General features: G+C 43.9%; 1 long non-coding RNA gene across 3 annotated transcripts in view; it reads left to right on the top strand.

Annotated features, from left to right (window-relative positions):
* The first annotated feature begins 593 nt into the window (after positions 1-593).
* Positions 594-17,152, top strand: part of LOC145356096 (uncharacterized) — a 41,727-nt gene continuing 25,168 nt past the window's right edge. For all 3 annotated transcript variants that reach the window (XR_013889065.1, XR_013889064.1, XR_013889066.1), the window contains exons 1-2: positions 594-1,114; positions 1,827-1,945. This is a non-coding gene — a long non-coding RNA (uncharacterized LOC145356096). The remainder of the gene's footprint in view (positions 1,115-1,826; positions 1,946-17,152) is intronic.

Here is a 17,152-nt window from a genome sequence, read left to right on the forward strand (position 1 = left end):
TTGAATATAAAAGTAGGGAGGTTTTGCTGCAGCTGTATAGGGCATTGGTGAGGCCGCAGCTGGAGTACTGTGTGCAGTTTTGGGCGCCGTACTTAGGCAAGGATATTTTGGCCTTGGAGGGAGTGCAGAGGAGGTTTACTAGGCTGATGCCGGAGTTGAGGGGGCTGAGCTATGAGGAGAGGCTGAATAAACTAGGCTTGTACTCGTTAGAGTTTAGAAGAATGAGGGGAGATCTCATTGAGACGTATAAGATGATGAATGGGATGGATAGGATAGAGGTGGAGAGACTCTTCCCACTCAGAAAGGACAGTAGGACTAGGGGGCACAGCCTCAAGATAAAGGGGGGTGTGGTTTAGAACGGAGTTGAGGAAGAACTTCTTCACTCAAAGGGTGGTGAATCTCTGGAATTCTCTGCCCATTGAAGTGGTGGAGGCTACCTCGCTAAATATTTTTAAGACGCAGGTTGATGGGTTTTTGATAAGAGAGGGGATTAAGGGTTATGGGGAGAGGGCGGGAATGTGGAACTGAGCCACGACAGATCAGCCATGATCTTATTGAATGGCGGGGCAGGCTCGAAGGGCTAGATGGCCTACTCCTGCTCCTATTTCTTATGTTCTTATGTTTCTTGTGAGGGGTATGTTTAAAATTCAGCTCTATTTACACGGTGCTGATTTGTCTGCACCAAGCAGCTCAGGGACTGAGAATGCAGGCTAATAATTGCTCATGGGGTATTTGTTTTAATCTGAGTGAATACATTTTTGTTTATTCTGGTTTCTCCCCTGGGGTTTCAGCATCAGGTTTGATTAGCAAGAGACAGAGTCATGTGTTGACGAATGGCCTAAGCTTGCAGGGAGAAACGATTAGTTTCCTCTTGGTTTCAAAAGAAGCAAGAGACGTATCTGTCTCCTACTCTCTAGGAGCTGCTGCTTTGAAGCTGTCAGAATACAGATGTTCTTCTGTCTGTCTCTCGCTGTCTCTATTTCTCTTTCTAGAAGTATTCAAAGGCTCTAGGACTGTTAAGAATGAAAACATGAAAGCCTATGTTGTTTGCTGACTGATTTGGAAGAAGAGTTTAAACCTATGAGGAAAATTGCTTAAATTGGACCTAATAGAGGTAGGTTAGCAGTTAAGAATTGTATTTTGCCACATTTAAGTGTTTCAATTGATAAAAGTTAAAGCTAATTCATTTGTTATAATTAAATTGTATTGTTGTATAAAGTTTGCTTTGATAAAAGCTTTCGGCTGTGTCAATAGAATTACACCTGGAGTAGGGTGGCACGGTGACACAGTGGTTAGCACTGCTGCCTCACAGCACCAGGGACCCAGGTTCAATTCCGGCCTCAGGTCACTGGCTGTGTGGAGTTTGCACATTCTCCCCGTGTCTGAGTGGGTTTCCTCTGGGTGTTCCAGTTTCCTCCCACAGTCCAGAGATGTGCAGGCTAGGTGGATTGGCCATGCTAAATTGACCCTTAGTGTCGGGGGGACTAGCTAGGGTAAATACACGGGATTATGGGGATAGGTGCTGGGTGGGATTGTGATCAGTGCCGACTCGATGGGCCAAGTGGCTTCCTTCAGCACTGTATAATTCTATGAACCATCTTATCCTCATACTAATGCCAAAATAGAAAAAAAAACTGTTGGGGTCTAGACGGCCTTCATACCAAATTTTGGGGTATCTGCCCAGGTGCCCTATCAAGAATATCAAGGGAATGACAAACTATTATATATTGATGCTCCCCAATATTCACACCTCCACAATTAGCTCCATGTTTATCAAGAGATATTCACCGCAATTCTCCCATTGCAACCCACAACTTCTCTGGCAGGTCGCGGTAGAGGCGCCGCCTTGAACAGGGATTTGTGCATGCATCGGGAACGCATACACATCTCCCAGAGCCACAAACAGTCACCAATCAGACCATGCTGGAAACCAGCAGGAATGCAGGTAAGTCATTTAAATCTTTTCTGCATGTATTTTAAATATATATAGCTGTTCATTATCAGGACCTTTCAGGGAACGAGCGGGAGACCTCGCAGAATGAAAGAGGGCAATCGGGGCCCCCCGAGTGTTGGGTGGCAGGGGAGTGGTTCCCCCTGGGCAGCGCCAGCCTGTGCCCCCTGGCATTGCCCAAGGGGAAAGTTGCTATGCCCGGGGGCACCTTGGCACTGCCTACCGGGCATCGGCCAGTGCCAAAGGAATGGGGTCTACTGTGGGTGGGGCCTAGGGGTGATCGGTGGGGGTGGGGGTCAGGGGGGTCCCGCTGCCCCTCTGCAGAATGGACCAGTGTGGGCTGGAGGGAGGGCTCTGATAGCATGGGCTGGAGGGGGTGGTCTGCCAGGGGATGGAGCCTGCCTCCGAGGAGGGTCTGATCTTGGGGAGAGGGGGTGGTCAGCGGGGTCCTGGGGTCTGCTGGGGTGAGAGGGGTGGGGGGATTGCCACTGCTGGGGGATAGGGTCTGGACACCTGTGTGCTCTGGGGATCAGGGCTTGCCCAGAAATTGCTGTGGGGGCCATGATCAGGCCATGGGGAGGGCTGGAGGGACATCACTTGGGGTTCCTAGGCTGGCCAGAAATCAGGATGTTGACAGTTTGGGGCCACTGCGCGTGTGCAGAGCTCTAGAACTGTCAAACTCTGGTGTGAATAGGCCTCGGCCCCTTGCGTTTTTAATGAGATTCATGACTGGGATATCTTCAGTGCACAGAGTGAGAACATTCAGGTGAGAAACTGAACTGATAGAACTGTTGGAATTTAGAACAATTCAGCACTTTTGGGAGAATCATGACCTTTTTTTGCAAAAAAAACACAAGTAAGTCCCAATGTCGGGACTCAGTGAGGGTCCTGGGCCCATTTGGGAAGGCAGCAGCACCAGAGCAGCATTCTTCTCAGTAGTGGTCAATCAAGAGGCTGCAGCCTGGGTCAACTATCAGTTAAGGATGGTGGGGTATCTCTCCTAGCTGCTTGCCCAAGCAATGGCAGCAGACAGCTTTGCAGCTTCAGCAGCATCACTGATAGAGATGAGAAGAGAGAATGCATTCATATTCTGATGCCTCGAAGTGGGGGGTGGGGGTTGGGCAATAAATTGTTCTGTAGGATCAGGTCCATGTAGTCAGGCCCTGGTGATTGTGGGGGCCAGGGGTGGGCAGCAGATGAGGCCTCCAATTGTGGTTTCAGAATGGCAGGGCCCAGGAAGCCACCAGAAGGGAAGGCCTCCTCCAGAGGATGCAGTGAAAGGCCACATTGAGGCAGCAGGCACATTCTCCAGCCGACAGAGGGCTGTCTCAATGCTGGCAGCCAGGAATAGACCACCTCCAATGGACTGCTGAAATCCTGACCCTGATCTCTGAAGATGATCTGGAAGGAAGCAATAAATCAATGTGAACCAGCCAGCTGTTCTGTAGCTTCCTTATTATCTGGGGAAAAGGGAACTCAATGGCATCCATTAGATCTGCTCTTCTATAACTTGTACTATACTCCCAGGTCTTGCCCAAACTATTCAGCTGAAATCATTGATCTATATCAACACTATCTAGTCCCTCTGTTAATTTATGACCAAACTGCTCCTCATTCCGCACATTCTAAAAGAAAAAAGACATAAGAACATAAGAAATAGGAGCAGGAGTAGGCCATCCAGCCCTTCGAGTCTGCCCCGCCATTCCATAAGATCATGGCTGATCTGTCGCTGCTCAGTTCCACTTTCCCACCCTCTCCCCATAACCCTTAATCCCCTCTCTTATCAAAAACCCATCAACCCGCGTCTTAAAAATATTTAGCGAGGCAGCCTCCACCACTTCAACGGGCAGAGAATTCCAGAGATTCACCACCCTTTGAGTGAAGAAGTTCCTCCTCAACTCCATTCTAAACCGCCCCCCTTTTATCTTGAGGCTGTGCCCCCTAGTCCTACTATCCTTTCTGAGCGGGAAGAGTCTCTCCACCTCTATCCTATCCATCCCATTCATCATCTTATACGTCTCAATGAGATCTCCCCTCATTCTTCTAAACTCTAACGAGTACAAGCCTAGTTTATTCAGCCTCTCCTCATAGCTCAACCCCCTCAACTCCGGTATCAGCCTAGTAAACCTCCTCTGCACTCCCTCCAAGGCCAAAATATCTTTGCGCAGGTGCGGCGCCCAAAACTGCACACAGTACTCCAGCTCCTCAAGCCGCTTGGGGTAACTGAGGTGTTTTGAGCAGAGAAATCCCTGTGGCTCAACTCTCCACACCTTCCAGTGCCTCCAGACAAGGAAATCAAAAGTGGATACAGTTTTCAAAATTATGCCAAACCAAGATCTTACACAAGGACAAAATGTTGTCCTTAATGGCTGAACTATTTGTACTGTGTACAGTTTTGATCTCCTTACTTGTGAAAGGATATACTGACACTCAAGGGGGTACAGAGGAGATTCACTAGATTGATTCCAGAGTTCAGAGGGTATACTTATGAGGAAAGATTAAATAAACTGAGGCTATACTCATTGAAGTTTAGACGAATGAGGGGAGATCTATAGAAACATACAAAATAATGAAGGAAATAAATAAGATAGAAGCAGGGACGTTTTTTCCACTGGCGGGTGAAACCAGAACTAGGGGGACATGGCCTCAAAATAAGGGGGAGCAGATTTTGGACTGAGTTGAGGAGGAACTTCTTCACACAAAGGGTTGTGAATCTGTGGAATTCCTTACCCAGTGAAGCAGTTGAGGCTTCCTCATTAAATAAGAACATAAGAAATAGGAGCAGGAGTAGGCCATCTAGCCCCTCGAGCCCGCCCCGCCATTCAATAAGATCATGGCTGATCTGAAGTGGATCAGTTCCACTTTCCCACTTTCTCCCCATAACTCTTAATTTCCCTGTCTATCAGAAATCTATCTACCCGTGACTTAAATATATTTAGTGAGGTAGCCTCCACCACTTCAATGGGCCGAGAATTCCAGACATTCACCACCCTTTGAGTGAAGAAGTTCCTCCTCAACTCCAATCTAAACTGCAACCCCCACCCACTTAACTTGAGGCTGTGCCCTCTAGTCCTGCTACCCTTTCTAATCGGGAAGAATCTCTGTACCTCTACCCTATCCATCCCCTTCATTATCTTATACATCTCTATAAGATCCCCCCTCATCCTTCTAAACTCCAGTGAGTACAGAGGCAGTCTATTTAGTCTCTCTGCATAGTCCAACCCCCTCATCTCCGGTATCAGCCTAGTGAACCTCCTCTGCACTCCCTCCAAGGCCAATATATCCTTCCGCAAGTGCGGCAACCAAAACTGCACACAGTACTCCAGCTGTGGCCTCACCAGTGCCCTGTACAGTTGCAGCAAGACCTCCCTCCTTTTGTATTCTATCCCCTTCGCTATAAAGGCAACATTTCATGTTTTTAAGGCAAAGATAGATAAATTTTTGAACATTAAAGGAATTAGAGGTTATGGTGAGCAGGTGGGTAGGTGAAGCTGAGTCCACAAAACGATAAGCCATGATCTTACTGAATGATGGAGCAGGCTCGAAGAGCAAGATGTCCTACTCTTGCTCCTTGTTCTTGTGTTCTTGTGTTATGTTCTCATATTTATATGTAGCCTCATCTCACACTCAAGTGTGAAATTTAGAAATATTAGGGAAAGCCACATGTAAAAAGCACAATATCCAAGTCAGATCACAAGAGAATCCTTTCATAGATGGCTACCAAGTTATATAATTGCACAATTAGATACTGGATGGTGCAGGCACATTCCTGAATGATGGAATGTTTAGGGCAACTCGAGGTGTGACCAGTGAGAGACTATTTGAGGCATGCATAACATTTCTAAAATCTTGATTCCACTCAAGAAAAGATAAAAGAATTTCTGACCTCAGGCTGAACTTGACAATTTCACCACAAGCAATTTGGAAATGAAGTTCCTATTTTGGAATGATATGATTGTGAAATATAAAGCGGTTGGATTCTGGAGTAACACCAGAGCACCAGTGTGCAGCACTCAGAGTGCTAACTCCCCCATTGTCCTAAATTAGGCAGTGACCAGAATATGGAGATGGAGGAACATGGTGGTCAGATTGTGACTTAGGTTGTTTCTCTGTTGGTTTTAAAATGTAATGGGGACACTTATAGCAATTGCTTTCATATCAGTTGAAAACATGACTACCTCAGAATAATAGCAGAAAATGCAGGATAGACTCAGCAGGTCAGGCTGCATCTGTAGAGAGCGATATAGAGTCAATATGGGTGATCTTGAGCCCTGCTTTGCCAACCGTGGGAATAGCTGCAGGGGTTCCTGATTCGGTGAAACCCCAAGTTGATTTCAGTTATTGAAGACACAAATTGTACAGACATTGAGAAATTGCGACTACCAATTTTCTCTGTCAAGCACCGGAAACATAATCAGGTTCAGATTTCCAGCATCCATAATATTTTGCTTTTATGTAACTGCGTCAAATCTCATCAAGTGGTACCTCTGGACAAGAAAGGTGAGGGATTTGCATTCAAAACACCCTCTTCCTGCCGTTCAGTTTTCTCCTCCTATTTGGTTTGATTTATTATTGTCACATGTATTAGTATATAGTAAAATGTATTCTTACTATACTATATTATACTTGCGCACTATACAAAGAATACAGTTCATAGAGAAGGAAAAGAGAGGGTGCAGCATGCAGTGTTACAGTCATAGCTAAGGTGTAGAGAAAGAGCAACTTAACATAAGGTAGGTCTATTCAAAAGTCTGTTGGCAGTAGGGAAGAAGTTGTTCTTGTGTTGTTTGGTACATAACCTTAGACTTTTGTATCCTTTTCCCAACGAAAGAAGATGGAAGAGATATGTCTGGGGGTCTTGGGGTCCTTGATTTGCTGTCTGCCTTTCTGAGGCAGCTGAAAGTGTAGACGGAATCACTGGATGGTAGGCTGGTTTGCGTGATGGACTGGGCTATATTCACAATCCTTTCCTGTTTATTGTGATCTTGGTCAGAGTAGTTTTTATGTAATGTGATCTTGGATGGGAACTGCATGTATCCATAAAGTAAGACAGTGCTCACTTGTTTGCTGTCATTTATATGGGGCAGCATCGGCAATGTTCTGGGAGCAAGCTGCATATAGTCTCCTCTAGGCTGGGTGACTTGGGAGGAGAGAAAAAGCAAAAGAGTGTTTGCATAAAATATTAAGACAAAATTTCAACTTCTCAAAAATTGCAAAACTTTTCATAAGCTTGCTTTGCACAGCAATGTAACAAGAATTAAAAACTATATTTATGAGGAGAGACCTAAGATGTTAGGTTTATTTCCACTGAAGCAGAGAAGACTAAAGTGAGATTTAATGGAAGTTGTTTAAATTATGGAGCATGTATAGGTAAAGACTTTTTCCTTTGGTTAAGGTGTCAGTGATGAGGAGGCACCAGTTTAAATTGTCATCGAGAATGAGGAGAGAATTTACAAGAATATTTTTATGCAACAAGCTGTTAGAATGTTTTACTACAGGGAATATTTCAGGCAGAAAGACATTTTTAAAGGAATTAATTTGAAAGCAAGACACATACAGGACAATGGGAAAGTTTGGGGCATTGAAATTAGTTCAGAATAGGAACCAAAAGAGGCAACACAGTCATAGAATTATAGAATTATTCTTGTCCCTATAACTAAGCTCAAGAAAAGGCCGTGTGCTACCATAGAAGCTCTACAGTGCAGAAGGAGGCCATTCAGCCCAGCGAGTCTGCACTGACCACAACCCCACCATGGGGCCCTATTTATTTACCTACTAACCCCCTGACATTAAGGGGCAATTTAGCATGGCCAATCAACCTAACCTGCACATCTTTGGACTGTAGGAGGAAACTGGAGCAACTGGAGGAAACCCCGGGGAGAATTTGCAAACTCCACACAGAGAGTGACCCAAGCGGGGAATCGAACCCAGCTCCCTGGAACAGTAAGGCAGCACTGCCAACCACTGTGCCATCGTGCTGCTATCTTTCAAATTAAACCTTACCTTGAATTCAGAATAAATGCAGTTCTAATTTACACACATGTTAGGGCTATACTGTATCAGGAAATGGAGAATAAGCCAGTTAATTTTTAGTGTGATTGTTAAGCTGAGATAGTATGATTTAAGTGTGATTGTTTTATGTAACTGAGATAGTAGACTTACCTTCTTATCAACGAAACTTTTTAAAGAAAGAGTGGGAAACAATTGTTTTATCGTTCTGTTTCCTTTCAATAAAACACATACCAAGAACCAGTCTTGAAATTCAGGTCCATTATTTTTATCAGCACCTACAGCCAAACGAAAACTATTAGGCAGTACATAGATACATTTTATTACACATTTGGGAATGAGAATGGAGCAATATTACCAACCTGACATCTGAAACATTCCTCCTCTAAAAGTACTCTGTTTTTAGATTCTTTGCAGAAAGTTTGAGATATAGGGGTTTTCTCTGAAGTGCAATGAGCTGTACCAGATTTGTGTTTGAATCTGTGAGAATTCTGGCAAAGATTTGCTGACAATATGTTCTGTGAAGCCTTTGATGTGAGAGGCTAGTAGTGATATAAAACAAAGTTGCACCTGAGGATAATTAAAGGTACATTCTCCCCACAATTTGTTTTTGTTGAAGTCACTATAAATAGTGAACAAAGCTATTATTAACTGAGATCACCCCTTATAAATATGCCTGAAATTGGCTGGAGCTAATTCTGATAGATTGCAGGCAGTAGTTCTTTATTTTCCTGGACAGAATCTCCTGTTGCATTTGTTTGGTCACCAGCACAAGGTTATACGGGGTGGAATTTTCCCAATAAAGTGATTAAGGGCCAGATTCTCCGACATCACCTGCAGCTGGGATTCTCCAGCCCTGCCACAGTGAATGGAGATTTGGCTGAGTACCAAATTCTCCGTTCTCACTGGCAGCAGTAGCGGGGTGTACGGCATCAGAGAATTCCAGCCCACGTATCACTTAGTGTGAGAATACCAGTGTGATTTGTGTCGGACATCGTGACACAGTGGTTAGCACTGCTGCCTTACAGTGCCAGGGACCTGCGTTCGATTCCCGGTTTGGGTCACTGTCTGTGCGGAGTTTGCACGTTCTCCTCATGTCTGCGTGGATTTCCTCCGGATGCTCTGGTTTCCTCTCACAGTCTGAAAGATGTGCTGGTCGGGTGGATCGGCCATGCTAAATTCGTCCTCAATGTACCAGACTGTGGAGACTAGGGGATTTTCACAGTAACTTGATTGCAGTAAGCTTACATGTGATTATGTAGGGGAGTGGTCAGTGGGAAGATATTAATGAGATTTGGTGCTGGCACAGAAAGCGCTAAACCACTCACCCATAATTCTCTAGCCCTGTTCTGCACTAAAACATTCTGCACTGGGTGAGATACGGCATGAAAACCACTACCAGAATATCTAATCATCTTTGCGTACACATACATGTAGTTTTTTTAACTGTTGCTTATAAAGTGTACGGCACAGGGATAATCTGAATGCAAAATTAAGCTGCAGGCTGTTTATTTTGTTAATCATCAGAAAATTAATGAAAATGAAAATGTCTGAAAAATACAACAATCAAAACATAACTAAAATATTTCTCGTTGTGTAAGTACACAATTACTTTCCTGAATGGACTGCTGGTCTCTGCCCCCTGCACTTTTGTTTTTATCAACAATCGATGGCCCAGTAAAACAGGAATGTTACCAAGTTTGGTTATTAGAAGCTAAAATAAATAATCTGGCTTTGATGGAAGTATACAGAATAGACAATCCTTTGGGACTATCGGAAGTGGTTGGATCTTGTTTCATTGTAGATGATTTTTATAGGATGCCTGCTGGTTTTCATAATTCCATCGAGGAACGTGCCCCTTTCATTTCCATCTCTCGCTGAGGGGCAAAATGCCTTTTACCACAATTCACTGTTTTGCTTTAAATTGAGAAGAAGCAGGTACTACTCACATTAAACATCAAGTGGGTCTCTGGAAAAGGTGGGACACGGGAGGAAAATGTGTTTTTCTTGAGTCACAGTTGGCTGTTCTTTGACATCTTTAATTTCTGACGTTGTAGGACACCAGCTTGGGTGACCACCAAGGCCAGAATTCTCTGATGTTGGATGCCCTGCCAGCGAGAATGGAGAATTTGGCACTCAATCAATTTTTGGCATAAGACTGAATAAATTATTTATATGTTTGTAAAATGGTATTTACGTAGACTTAATGAGCCAGGGCTGTCATTTTCTGGGTTCACTTTCTTCTGTGGCCTCACTGGGGCAGGTCCTCTCTGGCCAGAACCGCAGCTGGTCACCAGCAATGTGGACCTGTCGGATGGCTTTGCAGGTAGAACTGGCCATTGAGGCCTCCTGGGGAGATCAAGGGAAAGGCAGGTGCCCCTTTGGCAGTGCCAATGTGGAAGTGCGAGTCCGAAACACTGGCAGTGCCAGCCTGGCACCATGGCACTGCCCACCAGGCACACTGGCATTGGCCACCAGGCAGTGCCAAGGAGGGGGGCTGAGGAGGGCAGGACCTACTTGGGGTGGGGCCTATTCAGGGACTGGTCAGTTGTGGGAGGGGGGGGTTGCGCTCAGCATTATGCAGTTGTGATCAGTATGGAGAGGGAGGGAGGGGGGGCCTGCTGCCACTCTGCCTTGGGATCAGTGGGTGGAGAGAGGGGGTAATCAGGGGTTGGCCATGGGGGGCTGGCAGGAAAATTGCCCTCATAGTTTTAAACCCATGTAGAAGATCCAAACACGCAAAACACTTCATTGAATAAGAATGGTGGTGATGTCATGAGTGTATATTTTAATATATTTTGTGACAATTGAGTTAGGGGCAAATAACTTTTCCATTTTCGCATTCAGTGTCACTAGCTCCGGCTAGATGCCACATTGGCTGGCCATACTACAAGTCTTCTCCTGTTCCAACAGTGCACCCAAACTAAAGCAAACACACAGGTTTTTAGGGTTGGTTTGCTTTCTAAGTGATAGGTGATGCTTAAGATACATCCTCATTCATAGTACAATCCTCAATCATTCCATGGTTCAATATTAAAATTGTAATTCTTGTGAACGAGAGCTTTAGTTCAGGATGGCGTGGGAATATTCATTTAGGAATATGATGGATTCCATTTTACAATAATGGTGAAATCCCTTGCTTTCGTCCATGTAGCACCGCGCCTGGTCAGAAACCGGTAAATTATAAATACCATGTTTCCCTGACAACCAGATAAGGAGACCAATAATACTACCATGTGACAACTGATGGTGATACATCAGTGGAGCAAAGAAAACCACTGATATGATCTCAGCCCATAAGAAGGCAGCGTTAAGAAGTGAAGTAAGCAGCGGCAATTCTTCCCTAATTGGACCTGACAGTGGCTCCAGCCATTCAGTGAAGAATTAGTGAACAACCATTCTGCTGAGACCTGCTCACTCCACGAGGCAAGCTTATGACCAAAGCCTTATCAATGTGCTCACTTCATCTCCCTTTCATTGGACAAAAGATCATTCATTATCTGCAAGTCACTCACAACACACGGGACAAACTTCAAAAAGTAATGCCATTGGCATCAGACTCCAATCGTGCGGTGACACTTATCGTCGGTCCCAATTAACTAAAGTTCTCCAATGTTTTGCACTGCCGGGCTTTCGGCTAAGGAGAAATGCAGAATGTTAATCTCAAGTTCAGGTGGGACAGTCGGGCAAGACCCCGCAGCCTTTTCATCGCTCTGAATGAGCCTTGTGCCTGACTAAACACATCACATTTCCCATCAGACGCTGTTTGTTTTAAGTCCCTGCCTGCCTCTAACAGCAGGGGGCTCTCACAGATCTCACTTGGCAAATGCCGGCTGCTGGTGCCAGACAGGCTGACTAATGGAAGGACTGACCTCTTCCTTTTCTAATGTAATCACCAATAACAATATAATGACGAGCTGCTTCATTTACTCCTTAACATGTAAGAATTTTGCTCTCTTAGACCAAGTATAAATTTCAGTTCTGTTTCAGCATGCAAGGATAGGAAAGGGAAGAAAAGGGTTTTAAAGAAGTGCCTCCTCACCAACTTTGCTGAAAATCATTTTATTCTAGTGACTGAGATGCCGAATAAATGTTTCTATTTTTGAGAGGATTATTATTGTTTCTTCTGTGGCTTTTATGAGACAGTATCCCGCACAACTGTAACATCCATTCTACGGGCGGCATGGTACACTGCTGCCTCACAGCACTGGGGGCCCAGGTTTGATTCCCGGCTTGGGTCGCTGTCTGTGCGGAATTTGCATGTTGTCCCCTGTATCTACCTGAGTTCCCTCCGGGTGCTCTGATTTCCTTCCACAGCCTGAAAGATGTGCTGGTTAGGTGTAATGACCATGCTAAATTCTCCCTCAGTGCACCCAAACAGGTGCCTGAGTGCGGTGACTAGGGGATTTTCACAGTAGCTTCATTGCAGCTTTAATGTAAGCCTATTTGTGACAAATAAATAAACAAAATCATGATATTACAATCACAGGTGTGTCAATCGCCACTACCTGTTGATGCGTATGCCAGATTATGTAGATAATAGCATTGGGACAGTAATCACTTTCTTGTAAATCTCACTGTCAATTTCAGATGTGCTTCATTCATTCAGAATCAATTGACCAGTGATCATTGTATCACTAAGTAGATTTAGGATTGGATCCAACAATGTGACAAATTTACCCAATTCAAATTTTCCAAACTTTTGAGGAAAAATAACAGGGAAAAATAACTCTGAAGGAAGTAACAGATTAGCAGTGTGGGGTCGGTGCAAATTTTAACATACCTTTTCTCTACGTGAATGTACTGAATACTGACAAGATGGTAAATTTTCTTTTCCCTGTCGAATTGCACCAGAATACTTCTGAAGAAAATTCATTTCAGGTTTAAAAATAAATCATGCTGCCAGTCTGATCATTTGGCGCTATTCTCAAGGATCATTTAGTTGTATAAACTTATCTACCAAACTAAAACAAACTACTGCAGAAGCTGGAAACCTGAAATAAAAATGCTGGAAAAACTCAGCAGGTCCAGCAGCATCTGTGGAGAGAGTGGCTGGAATTTTACTGCTATACCTGCCATGGGAATCCAAGAGGGCGAGGGCAGACAATGGGGAGGTCTGTTGACCTTGGGCAGAATTTAATGGTTTAGGGATGAGTGAGGCAGTAAAATCCCTCCTAATGTCTTCTTTCCATATATAGTCAGTGTGTGATTGGAGGAATGAGTTGTATTGTTATCCAGGAATTAGAGAGTAGGATTTTTCTATCATCGCCTTTTAGGTAAGTAAGTTGGAACCATCCGAAACCTCCAACTCTATCTCAGAGTTCAAGACCTTGTCAGAATGACCCAGGAAGCGGGGAAATTGCCTATCGGAAGTTCGAATTTTCAGGCAATTCCCACAGAGTCATTGGCCAAGAGGTCCCATAACACATCTTGGAGGATATATCCGGTATCTGACAATTCAGAGATCAGAAGATCTCTGCCTTAAAAAATGAAACAAACAGAAGTGAATATGAACTCAGGAAGATGAGATCTGGTACCTCAGGAGATCTTGAGATACTTTTAGGCCAGTGGTCCCGAATCTTTTATATGTCATGGTGCACCTTTATACCAGGGGTCTCCAAACTATGGCCCGTGGGCCACATCCAGCCCACAGCGGACCACATCCGGATCGAAGTTTGGAGACTGCTGCTTTATACTATAAAAAATTTTGAGGAACATCTTCTATTTCTCTGAACTGCCTTCCAGCCAAAAACTTTTTGGGGTGATTTTCCATTTGCATTTGCTATTAGAGAAAATGGCAACCCCGATGGAAAATCTGGGTTTTCCTGTTTTACTGCACATGCGTGGATGGCAAAAATCTGATTACCACCATAATAGTGCTGAGCACTGATAGCTTCAGTTCCAGCGATCACAAAACCTGGGCCATTGAGATGGAAGAATGTTAACAATGCAATAGGAAGGTAAATTGTATAAAGGGAATCCAGTTCATACAAGATTTAATATTTTGGAACACTCATCAACATGAATGGCGACTGTTTCTCTTCACAGATGCTGCCTGATTATTTGAGTTTTACCAGCATTTTTTCATCTTACGTCAGATTTCCAGCATCTGCTTTTGTTTACTATCTCGAGTACTATTACATCAGGTAGAAAAATGAATTATGAGAAAAAAGCAGTAACATAATTGAAATAGAGGAGAAAGCTGAACTGCAGGACAGAAGTCTCAGCATAATGCTAATTTCATAACTACGCACTAGCTAAGCATAACTCTAGACACATACAATGGGCACAGTTTCAATTTTGTGATTTTCGGATCAGCATTCTTTACCTCTGTCTCTCTTGCATCTCGGTTGTCAGGTTTTCGGGCACCATTTTGAGTTTTCGCTTTTTGTGCAAGTGCACAGGACATTTTGTCTTCAGCTCCAAGTCCTGCTGGTCATGCACATGGGTCTCACCATCATAAAAAATCTAAACTGTGCACGTATGGCTCCTTCCCAGCCGGCACATGTGAAGGAAGCCGGAGTTCGTCAGGTCATAGAAGCATAGAAAGTAGAAGCAGGAGTAAGCCGTTTAGCCCTTCGAGCCTGCTCCAACATTCATTTTGGTCATGGTTGATCATCAGATTCAATATCGAGAACCCACCTTCCCCCCCATGCCCCTTTAGTCAGGTGGGCAGCACAGTAGTTAGCACTGCTTCTTCACAGCACCAGGGACCTGGGTTCGATTCCTGGCTTGGATCACTGTCTGTGTAGCGTTTGCACATTCTTCCTGTGTCTGTGTGTGCACCTCCATGTGCTTCGGTTTCCCCCCACATTCTGAAAGATATGCTGGTTGGGTGCATCGACCCAAACAGGCGCCAGACTGAGACGACTTGGGGAATTTCTCAGTAGCTTCATTGCAATGTTAATGTAACACTTTCTTGTGACTAATAAATAAACTTTACTTTAGTCCTAAGAGCTATATCTAATATCTTGTGGAAATCGCATAGCATTTTGGCCTCAACTGCTTTCTGTGGTGGGCGTTCCACAGTTTCACCACTCTCCAGGTGAAGAAATCTCTCCTTATCCTCAAACTATGAGCCCTAGTTCTCCCACCATCAGGAACATTCTTTCTGAATCTACCCTGTTAATCCTGTTTGAATTTTATAAGTTTCTCTGAGATCCCCTCTCACTCTTCTAAACTTCAATGAAGATAATCCTAACTGACTTCACCTTTCCTCATATGACTGACCTGCCACTCCAGGAATCAGCCTAGGAAATCTTCACTGCACTCCCACTATAGCGAGGACATCCTTCCTCAGATAAAGACACCAAAACTGTGCACAGTACTCCAGATGTTGCTTCAGTAATGCCCTCTACAATTGAAGTGAAACACCCCTTTTCCTATACTCAAGTCCTCTTGCTATGAGGGCCAACATACCATTCTCCTTCTTTATTGCCTGTTGTAGCTGTGCACTTACTTGGAAATGCTGACCACAGAGCTGAAGGCAAACTTAGTTTTGGTTTAATTATATGAATTTTTAATCATTTTGAGCCTTTTATCATGGCACGCCGATGTGCCAATATTAGGGGAAAACTTTAGTGTTGCCGTGACATGAGAGAGGCAGTGTGAGACCCCCTGGATGATATAGTTTGATACAAAGTGCCACAGTAACTTTTTGCCAAACCATGTCTTAAAAAAAGATTTGGAAATTTGTTTCAATGTTTATGGACAGCAGGGTCTTAGTGAGGATCCCTGTATATTCCTGAAGCCACGCATGTGCAAAGTAGGGATAAAACAAACCAGCACTAATATTGGGATAGCTGCAATACGAATGTACCATCGATTGAATGTGACACATGTCAATCCTCTGTGCAATATTGCACAGGATAGTATGATAACCCCCCATGACTTGCAGGAGGAATCACTGAATGACCTCCCTGTAGGATTTGTTGAATACATACTCCTTGAGGATTGGTAGTTAACTAACCAGGTGGAGATTGTATGCTGAACACTGCATTAAGCAGACCCCTGAGTTGGTCTATTATTCCCGGTTGGGACCTGTTGTGTTCACCACAGGCTTGTGGATTTTGTTTTACTTTAGTTTCTGCAGTAAAGCACTATTCCTTTACAGTCAACTTCTGGAGTTAATCCTGGAGTTAAATCTTCTTGAAGTTTCACAGCAGAGTTTAACTATTCCCTGCACCTGAAATGTAGGTTACTAACCAACAATAACTTATCAATTTAATGCCTTTAACTTAATGAAATATCCCAACACATTTCACAAGAGCTTTATAAAATTAAGAATGACACTGAAACATAGAAGGAGATATTAGGTTTGATGACCAAATATTTGATTGAAGAGATTCTTTAAAGAGAAAAGAAAGATAGAGAGGTTGAGAGGTGTAGGCGGGTATTCCCTGAGCCTAGGGCTGAAGTAACTGCAGGCACAGCCACCAATGGTGGAGCAATTATGATTGGGTATGCACGAGAGGCCAGAATTAGAGGAGCACAGATATCTAGAAGGTTTTTTAAATTCATTTGTGGAACATGGGCATCACTGGTTGTTCAGCTTTTGTTGCCCATCCCTAGTTGTCCTTGAAACTTGAATATCTTGCTAAGTCATTTCAGACAGCAGTTGTGAGTCAACCACATTGCTGTAGCTCTGCAGTCACAAGTAGGCCAGACCAGGTAAGAACAGAAGATTTCCTTCCCTAGAGGACATTAATGAACCAGATGTGTTTTTCTAACAATTGACAACAGTTTCATGGTCATCAGTGGATTCTTAATTCCAGATTTGGTTTATTGAATTCTAATTCCACAATCAGCCTTGATGAGATTCAAACCCAAGTCCCCAGAACATTTGTTGAATTTCTGGATTAATAGCCTAGCGATAATACCATGAGGCCATTGCCTCCCCTTGTGGAATTGGAGGAGATTAGAAAGACAAGGAGGGGCGATATCACTGAAAGATTTGAAAACAAGGATGAGGATTTTAAAATCAAGAAGTTGCTTGCCCAGGAGCCAACATACACCAGTGAGCATTGGGAGTGAGAGGAAAATGAGACCGGTGTGTGTTAAGACATTGGTAGCAGATTTTTGGATGACCTCAAGTTTACGCAGGATGGAATATGCAAGTCAAGCCTGGGGTGCATTGGAATAGTCAAGTTTTGAAATAACAAAAAGAGAAAAACCCCATACATGCATATCATT

Source organism: Carcharhinus amblyrhynchos, chromosome 20, assembly GCF_965287045.1.
Source record: "Carcharhinus amblyrhynchos chromosome 20, sCarAmb.v2.hapA, whole genome shotgun sequence".
Taxonomy (NCBI): domain Eukaryota; kingdom Metazoa; phylum Chordata; class Chondrichthyes; order Carcharhiniformes; family Carcharhinidae; genus Carcharhinus; species Carcharhinus amblyrhynchos.